Source organism: Microtus ochrogaster, chromosome 5 (assembly GCF_000317375.1).
Source record: "Microtus ochrogaster isolate Prairie Vole_2 chromosome 5, MicOch1.0, whole genome shotgun sequence".
Taxonomy (NCBI): Eukaryota; Metazoa; Chordata; class Mammalia; order Rodentia; family Cricetidae; genus Microtus; species Microtus ochrogaster.
The window spans coordinates 18,149,319-18,160,029 of NC_022012.1; positions in this window are offsets into that span (position 1 = coordinate 18,149,319).

A 10,711-nucleotide genomic window follows, 5' to 3' on the forward strand; every position below is an offset into this window, starting at 1 on the left:
GTAGCACAATTTCACAAGAAAGAAAACTGAACACTAGGATGCTCTAGTCACATGGATACTGTCTTCACAACTAGCATATTGAACTTGCACACATAAAACACAGCATGAAGAGCCGAGAAGCAAAATCAGATCAATATTCTGTTAATATAAAAACCCAGGGTTAAAAGAACATTGGAGAAAACGATATATCAATACTTGTAGAAGAATATTTGTTAAAAATTTAGTATCCTTCGTGGTGAAAACCTTAACAAATCAGTGATAGACCAAGATTTTTCAATTAAGATAAAGGAGACCTATGATGGTGCCTTAGCAAGCACCACACTTTATGTTGAGACAAAACACATTAGCACTGAGATTGGAGAGAAGGCAAGTCCATCTGTTCTTATCACTTCTAGACAAGTTTGCTGTTGAAGCCTTCCTACAATAAAATCTCTAGGGATCAGAGTCTTCACAGATGGATTGCTAAAACCATTCAACAAAACAATTACTCAAGTTCCACACAACACTTCCAGAAGACTGACAATGAAGCCTTAATGAGTTTAATGTCCGGCATGGTTGCACATGCCTTTAAGATGAGTTAGGTGGAAGGCTGAGTCAAGAACGTTGCAAGCTCAAGGCACCCTAAGCGACATAGTCAGAGCCTATCACAAAACTCTTCCAAAGAGCTGGAGGTGATAGCTGAGAGTGCAAAAGACTCTGAGTTCAATCTTAGAACTGCAAAATTAAATAAGTGAATAAATAAACAATGATTAGTAAAGTGAATTCAAGCATATATAGGCAATACATAATGGCCTACTCAGGAAGGAAGACAAGGATAGTTTTAACACACTCAAGTTGACAAATACTGTATTAATGACATATATAGCTACAAAGGTGATTGTGAAAGCTATTATAATTAAAAACTGAAAGTGCTTATACTTATACTTATGGTTCCATTTATATGAAACTTTAGGAAACATATAAATCTATAATACCAAAAATCCAATTCACTGGATTCCCTAGGAATGAACTATTATGGTCCCAAGAACTGGACTCTAAGAGGAACAAAGAATATTTCAGATAAATGAAATATAAGTTTTGGTGAGAGTTTTATGGGTAAACATATATGCCAAAATCCTTTAAAACTTTGCTATATATTATATAACAACTATACTCTAGAATTTTTAAAACAGTAAATGATACAGGCAATGATAAACAGAAATAAGATATTTTATGTGCATGTATCTAGCCAAGTACTTGAATTGAAAATATATTTAATGTTTTAAAAATTCATTTTTAGGGCTGATCCAATGAAAAACTGCTTGCCAGGAAAGCTTGAGGATGCTGAGTTTGAATCTGCAGTACCTCTGTGTAACCAGGTGTGGAGAAAGATACCCTGAGCTTGTTGGACAGTCAGTCTAGCAGAAGATGTGAGCTCTGGTTCAGTGGTAAACCCTGTCTTAGAAACAAAGGTGAAGAGTGACAGAGAAAGACACCCAATATTGATCTCAATCCTCTACAGACATACATAACTGTACACACAAACACACTCCAAAATGATTAAAATTTAAAAACATTTAAATTGATGAGTTACTTAAATAAATATTTTAAAAACAATGGCATATTAATAACCAATAAGTATGCAAAAACTGTTAAAACATTTTCATTTTCAGATAATTATAAATAAAAAATATAATGGATTTGAGTATTCACTTGCTACAATGGTTTCAATTTAAAAATCTCATCAATCAAATTCTGGCAAAGATGAGGAGGAGGTCCTAGAACTTACACATATGATTAGTGTGAAAGTGGCAGCTATTTTATAACATGGTTTAAAGCTTTCTAGAAAAGCTCATTTTATAATCTTTATCATAGTATACTTCCCTCTGCATGATAAAATAACCTAACAAAAGCACCTTGTGGGGAAAGGATTTATTCCATTTATAATTTCAGGTAAAAAAATAAACAGTTTATAATTTTTGAGAAGTCCAGACAGAAGGAACCTAAATCAACAGCTTACATCATATCCACATTCAAGAGTAGAAAATAATGAATTACTGCATTTGTGCTTAGCTCACTTTCTTCACTCTCATATTGTTCAGGATCCCAGTCTAGGGAATGGTGCTGCCCACAGTGGGCAAGGATAGGGCATGGTGCCGCCAGTCCCCCCATGATGGGCAGATCTAGGAAATGGTACAGCCCACTTGGACAGGTCTAGGGGTGAAATGGAATTTCTCTGTATATTATGAGAATCGTATTGCTATTGGATAATAAAGAAGTTGTAGCAGAATACAGCCAAGCAGGAAATCTGAACAGAGATATAGAGAGTAGGCAGAGTCAGGAGATGCCATGCCAATCCTTACAGATAGGCCACAATATCATGGGAATACACAGATTAATAAAAATGAGTTAATTTAATATGCAAGAGTTGGCTAGATATATGTCTAAGCCAATGATCAAACAGTGTTGCGATAAATATAGATTATTTGGGTCTGGGTGGCTGCGAAGTGAATGAGCAGTCTTCATTTACATAGGAAATGACACCATTCACAGTAGGCAGGTCTAGGGAATCGTGCCACCCATAATGGACAGGTCTTCCCTCTTCAGTTAACATAGTCAAGACAATCCATGGGTAGCAAAGGGAACCCCCAGTGCTTTAGACTTCAAGAGGATATGTTATTGACCTAGATACCAACCTCAGACCCACTAGAAAATGGCCTGGGATGAGACTCAGAGGGAAATGAAAAAACATTCCCTTTAGGTCCCTGTGTGGCTGTTGAAGTGTGTGTACAGAAGATGCCCAGAGTAGGTTTTTCCTTCATGATACTTTCGTCTTGAAGACCGCTTCCTCACAGAGACTGCTCCTGCTGAGATATGTTAAATCTGTGTTCTTAATTCATCCGTGTATCATAAACTGTTTCCTATTTGTCAACATATAATAACCCTGGCTCCTTGTTCAGTTGTATACAACAACCCACCACTCTGTTCAACTCTATATAATGAACACAATAAATGTCCACGGTTCTACAGTTTCTTCATCAGACAGCCGAGACTGCTCAATCCAGCCATCTGTGTGTATGTGTGTTTGTCTTTCCTTCATTACCTCAAAATCCCCAGTTAGATTGGTCTCTGGAATTATGCTGGATATGGCTCTAATAGCCCCACTGAAATGCCTATTGGCCAACCTACTCTAGACAATGCTCCATTGACAGTTCTTTTCAAGTTGATTCTATATTGTGCCAAGTTAACAATTAAAACCAATTTCATGCTTTTTATGATAAAACTGTTTTCAACTAAAATAAAAAGAAGAAAATATCATTAATTAATTCTCGCTGATAATAGGCCCTCTCCTGAAAAGAAATGAGTCTATGTGCTGTCTTAAGAGAGAACACTCATTGAGACAGTTGACTCTAGCCCCTGTCAATCCTATGCCAACAAGCAAACAATCTTCCAGACACAGAGCAACTCTCTTAGATTTTCTTCCCTGCAATCAAATCAGGAAGTTGACTGAAAATATCTCCTAACAAAATAAGAAAATAATCAACAAGGATAGAAATCCTATATCTAAAAGTTGTAAATGCAACATCAGAGATAAAAGAGGAGTGTCCTCAAATTCACGTAAGTATAAATATGTCATTATAGACTAAGGAAGTGTAAAGGCTAACTGCATGTGGAAAAGGAAAGCAGCCAATCTTAGAAGACTGTGGAACATGGCCCTACAGATGGAAACATCAAGAATGGAGACGGGGATAAGTAGGAGAGCTGGGGGGCTTGGTTGTAGTTAAAATATAAAATAAATAGTAAAATCATGCAAGAGTTTTGAATATCATTTTAAATAAATCTTCCCCTTAAATTCTAGATGGTTCATCTAGAATCTGATATTTCCTTTGGTAAGATTCCTGAAGTTCACAAATACTTGATTTCCAAGTCAACTTCATTTCCTTTCACATAATTCATAAAGAGATAGACTTCATATCTTCTCACCAAGACTATCATTTTATATTAAGTATTACCCTCTTTCTATGCAAATAACCACACTATCTATTTGCAAACCCTCCAGTCTTTCTTATGTTTATGTGCACAGCACTTCTCAGTAGTGGGGTCTGAGTGATTTATAAAAACTTTCATGCTAATACATTTCAAAAAGCCTAAGATGTTTACAGCAAGAAAAATCATTTCTCCATACATAATCAAGAAAAAATAAAGTACTAATAGAGTTTTCTCAGAAGCTTGGGAAATGTGGAATACTCTGACTATTGCAAGTGTTTTTAGGGAGAGAAATTTCAGCTAGAAACATGGGGAACAGCTATTCAATGTCCTTGCACAGCACCCCAGAAACTTAGCATTTGCCTTGGAGGCCATGGCTTCCACTCTTGTTCCTTATGTCCTTTGCTAGAGAAAATTTTTTGACATTGCTTGGAGTCAAAAAAGCAGCTGTTACACTTAGTCATCCCCGCAGTGGACCTGAGAGAGACCAGCTGTAAATGGTTAGGGGCTACACGTGCAAAGTCTTGTGTGTTCCTTCTCCTAATGGGATTAGATGAAAGTAAGAACAAAGTGTTAAAGGACTTTGAGATACCGCCTCATCCCAGGCAGAGTAGCTATCACAAAGAAATCTGTGGAAGGATGCTTAAAAGAAATCCCACACTAGCTCAAAACTGAAAAATGGATGCTTATTTATTTAGGGGTAAACTTACAAATCAGAATCCTCTGCTTGAACAGAGATCAGAAAACAAATCCCGCATCTGGGAAAGAGAGAGAGAGTGGATGCATGCTCTACATCAACATATGTAGTATAAGAGGCTGTGCCACAGTGGGTGGGTAACCACTGGCTTAGACTTCCTACAGCACCTCCCCTCTTGTTTAAATTAGAGAGTTGTAAGCCTAATACAAAATTATATACAATAAGAACAAATATATTAAATAATTATCCTATCCTAACTAGTTTAAGTCTTATATAATAAATAACTTGGCCAAGTCATGACAGGAAAGTAACTACAACTATCTAGTCTTCAACTCCATCAAAGATCTGAGGAGGGAAATAATATTACTTGAGTAAACAGGAAGTGCAATCAAGCAACTTCCAAAATGTGCAACAAAATGACAGACAACTGGCTACCTGGGCAATCATCCAAAGTCTCGTTTGCAACATTGAAACAACCAACTTTGGCTAAGGCCTAGAATAAGTGAGAGACCATTTTCAGAGGCCAGAAAAATTTCAAAACCATCTTACCCTGTCTTGGCAAGATTTGACAGTCCTGCTTATCCATTTCCAGATACCATGTGGCTTATCAGTGGTTGAGGCATGGACATTTCTTTGCCCAAAGGTCAATTTTGCCAAGAAGAAAACAAACTCCAAGTGGAGTGTCTTCAGAGTTCAACATTCTCTTGGGAATAGATGGGTGCTGTTAGGAAAAATCATGACTCACTTCAACAGAACCCTAAGTTATTTAAATGCCATACTCTATAGTTCTTTGAAGTGGTTGAAGAGTACCTATCTATGCAGAATATAATCTTTATGTATCTAAAGAACCTGATTAGTCTAACTATAAGTATAACAAACATAGATGTCTATTGATCTATAATTCTTAATACCTATATAACTTAAAGACTAAGTACTCATATTAGAATATTATACAATAAACAAATATGGAACAAATGAGAACAATGACCTCAAAATGTAAACAATGTATAAGTATCTTGATCAGAGGTAGAAATGTACATTGCAATATGATAGATACATATCAATATATAAAATATGTTTTAAGCATGCATGCTAAGAAACATGCATGCACATAATATTTAATATAATTTAACTTTGTATCAATATACAAGAATCTATACCAATATAATTGCTTATAGATAATAACTCACAAGTATTCACTATATTACTCACTATTATTATTAGTGTGAGTATGCTCATACTAATCTATTATCTCATCCAATTTTCCCATTTTTTCCAAAGAGATCCCTGAGCCTATAAAATTTCCCCCAACTCCCAACCTTATACCAATGGTAATCAACCCTTAAATGATGTCCCTCACCCTGAGGTTGGGAGAGGGGATGTCATCTTCTAGAAATAGTTCCAGCTGTCATGTTCTTTCTATGTGATCCTGTGAAAGTAAAATGATGGTTAAGTTCCAAGAACTTGAAACTTAAAATAACTGTCTGGTATAATTTGCAAGTAGTCTTTGGGCATTTGTAGGGTTATTCTGAAATTCTTCTTTGGAGGTCTGGCCAGAACATTGTAAGAAAGTGAACCATTTCAGCTAACCAAGTTGGAACCATCTTGAGCAGCTAGTACCCAAAACAGGTCTGATAGTAGTAGCACTATCAGAATCATGACATCATATCAACCAGGTGGAATTGTGGTTGTGGAGCCCCATCTTCTTCCTGGAAACTTCAAAGATTACTGCAGGAAAATTTATTGTTTGCTTTTTGGATAATTGCTATTAATTTCTCCTCCCGAAATAGCATAGGCTCTTTGCCATGGTTCATTGTCTTCCCATAACATTTTTATTTCATCAGTAGTGAAAGACACTATAATCTCTGCTGGGTCTATACCTGCTATTTTACAAAGTCTCAATTTGCCTTTTATAATTAATTCAGAGACTTTTTCCACATAAGTTTTTAATTTTTTACTTGATTTATGTGGTAAAAAGATCCATTCTAAGATAATGCCATGCCTCTGTATTAAGATTCCTGTAGGAGAAATTCTGAAAGGCAATATGACTAGAATACAATTGAGATTTGGATTTACCCTATCCATATGTGCCTCCTCTAATTTCTCCTCAAAAAATGTCGATTCCTTTTCTGCTTCAGCTGTTAATTCTCTGGGACTATTCAAGTCTTTATCATCATCTAAGCTTTTGTTTAAATGAATTATTAGATTGGGTGTTATCCCAACAGCCAGTTGTAGACTGGAAATGTCTCCTAATAATCTTTGAAAGTCACTAAGAGACCACAACAGGACTCTCCTAATTTGTGCCTTTTGTGTCCTAATTTTCTGCAAACATATTTTATAACCTAGGTAATTGACAGACTCTCCTCTCTGTATTTTTCAGGAGGAATTTGTGATCCCCATTTTGGCAAAACTTTCTTTTTATTTATTTATTTTTTTAATATAATTTTTTTTATTGAATGTTTGAAGAAATAAGAAAGTTTTGCCAAGAAACAGCCTACTTGGCAAAACTTTCTTATTTCTTCAAACATTCTTTCTAAAGTATCCATGTTTGAATCAGATAGCAAAACGTCATCCATGTAATGGTAAATTATAGACTTAGGAAATTGCTTACATATTATTTCCAATGGGTGACTGTTGTAGTGAGAAGTGGCGGGCTGTGTTCCCGGCACCCGGTCGCCCAGTTAGCTTACACTTGAAATAATTACATGAAAATTGTATTCATTTAAACACTGCCTGGCCCATTAGTTCTAGCCTCTTACTGGCTAACTCTCACATCTTGACTCAACCCATTTCTAATAATCTGTATGTCACCACGAGCTCGTGGCTTAGCAAGAAAGATTCAGCATGTCTGACCTGGCAGATTCATGGTGGGCGGCTCTCTGCCTTTGCCTCCTTTCTCCCAGCATTCTGTTCTGTCTACTCTGCCTATCTAAGCTGCTGTCCTATCAAAAGGCCAAGGCAGTTTCTTTATTTAACCAATAAAAGCAACACATAGGAAGAAGATCCTCCTACATCAGCTGACTTACAAAGTATTGGCACAGTGTGGAGCTATTGAGTATTCCTTGTCGGAAGATAGTCCATTGATATCTTCTAGTAGGGTGAGAATTATTATCAGTAGGCACTATGAAGGCATTTTTTTCTCTATCCTTTTCTTGTAAAGGTTGTAAAGAAACAACCTTTCAAATCAACAACTATAAGAGGGCATCCTTTTGGTAATAGAGAAGGCAGAGGAATTCCAGATTTTAGAGGGCCCATAGGTTGAATTACCTTCTTGATAGCTCATAGGTCTGTCACCATTCTCCATTTACCAGATTTCTTGTCTTTCTTTCTTCCTTCCTTCCTTTCTTTCTTTCTTTCTTTCTTTCTTTCTTTCTTTCTTTCTTTCTTTCGTTCTTTACAAAAAATACAGGAGAATTCCAAGGGCTGGTTGATTTTCAATATGGTAAGTACCTAATTGCTCTTGTACCAGCTGTTCTAAAGCCTGCAACTTATCTTCAGCTAGAGGCCACTGCTTAACCCATATAGGCTTCTCAGTTAACCATTTTAAAGGTAGGGCTGTTGGTACCTCTAAAGATTTACTAATTGCTTTATGTTCTGGTAACCTTTGTGTATAGTATCTTATAATATTCTTCCCAGAATTATGAGTTCCTGGGACTGTATAAAAATGTTAATCTGGGTATTCCACCAGATGTCCTGTTTGCAGAGTTGAGACTACAAGTAATCCAACTGGTGGCGACAGAAATGGTTCTGTGCTGCTTTGATTTCTGAGCCACTTTAGTTTTCTGCCTTGGTACTGGTTAAATGCTGAGAAATATGCTTTTCTTGACAAATTAAAAGCAATTAAATCAATTCCATACAAGGAGCAAGAAAACCAGAACTCACAGGCAGGGAGCAGAAACCAGAAGCTGCACAAGTCACCATGCAGCAAGGAACCGCACCAGGGAACGTGGCAGTCGTGTGTGCACTTGGGAAATTTCCAAGTCCTGGGGGAGCATGATAGTAAGCAGTGTTCCTCTACAGCTTCTGTTCCAGTTCCTGCTTTGAGTTCTTGCCTTGGCTTTCCTCAATGATGGACTGTGATCAGGACCCTCCCCACAGGCTGCTCTTGGTCCTGATTTCTACCATACCACTAGAAACCTAATTAACCACAAAGTCTTTGAGGGGCTACCTTACTTTATCCAGGTGTGTGGTTGGTGTGTCTCTGTGTGTCTGTGTTCATTACAAAAAGTGTTCTTTATTTAAAGATGGAGGAGGAGGAAGGTTTAATGACCATAGTGGAAGCTAGAATCAGGAAACAGAGAAAGATGATGTCATGGACACCCTGTGCTCATTTGATCAATAGATTCAATCTTTTATTTAATAGCAATAATGTTATTTCTGTTGCTGCTTTGGTTTGGTTTTTGTTTGTTTGTTTGTTTGAACCGCCTCCTATCTCTGGTGTCAGGTATGTAGGATTAATAAGGTAAACTTATTTTTATGGTTTTTGGTTTGGTTTTTCTTTTTCCCTAATTTTGCAATTTGGTTAGTAGAAATCAATGCAACAAAATAAGAAGTGTAATTGTGGTCACTCAATACACCCCTATAATCCAGTCCCAAGGGAGGCTAGAACAGGGAGATTGCCATACCACATCCAGTGAGCTATTTCATTGGCAGCCATTTAATTATCTTTTATAATGAATGGGCTTCTCAAAGTGCTTGAAGCTGCTCAGACAAATCAATGAGGGGCTTGTAGGAGCCCCAATCTATAGCTTGTCTGTTAGAACTGGTAAGATAACCTGGATGTTTACCTCGCCATCTGAAGTGAGGGGGGCAGTTTGGGGATACCACCATGGGGCCAGACACTATTTCCAGGTCAAATGTCAAAGCTGTTTTGGCTTACAGGTCACCCAGCTGGTTTCCAGTGCTTTAGAACTGCTTTCTTGGAAGATAGGGAAACACTGGCTCAAGTCAAAGAGAGAGGTGTATTTCTTGCTAAAGAAAATAATTTGGGACCACAAAGACTATCTTGCAATCTTACTCATATGTGTCTTATAGAAATGTGTATTTTGTGAAGAGTAGAATAGTGGTTACCAGACACAGTGGAGAACAGAAGTAAGTAGAAAGGTTGAGAGCGTGGCCAGCACATACCATGTCAGATACGAAGAAGAAGTGCTGGTGTCCTGTGACATACTGGAGGGATATATAGTCAAAAAGAGGACATTGTAGCTGTGACAATGGATTCCAAATGACAAACATTTAAAATGGTGTAATAGTAGGCATAAACGAATTAAAAGTCACATTTTAATTCTCATATATTCTTATATATGCAATTATTATATCTCATCCAAAAAATAAAGTTAAAATATAATAGGGTGGTCAGCAGAGACATATATCAGGGACGAACAGTCAAGCTGGACTGAGAACTTAGCATCTAGCCCTGCAGAAAGGCATTACCTGGAAATTCATCATGGAACGTATAGCCACCCAGTGTGGGGAGGTGTATGATGAACTTGGGGTCCCAACCAAGGTCAGTATGGCTGGGCAGTGTGAGAGAATGAGTGAGTGTCCTCTGGAAAAATGACTGGAGACAAGTTGCCAGGTCTTACACCAAATGGTCTCAAGGGAGTCTGCAACTGTGGCCTTATTTGGAAAATGGATCTTTTCAAGTGTGATTTACTCAACAATCACGAGATGAAGTCATCTTGAATCAATGCAGATCTCAAAGCCAAGACCAAATATCCCTAGAAGAGAGCATAGAAAAGAGTCATGAAGATCGAAGCCATGCAAAGCTTGGAGCCTCCGGAATCGGCAGTGATAAAGAACGATTCTCTGGGTACTTTCATTGCAGACTCCTGTACCCCATACTGGGAGAAGATGCAAATACACTGTTTTGTGCCATCTAATCTCTGGTGATTTGTTATAAAAACACATTTGCTGATGGTTCCATCTGTTTTCTTTTCTTAGATTCTTTCTCTTTTGGAACAACCTGGAAACAGCAGGTGGATAAGAGAGAAAGGGGAGGATGGACGGCAGACTCCCGAGAAGCCAAAGAGAAAGGGGAGGATGGAC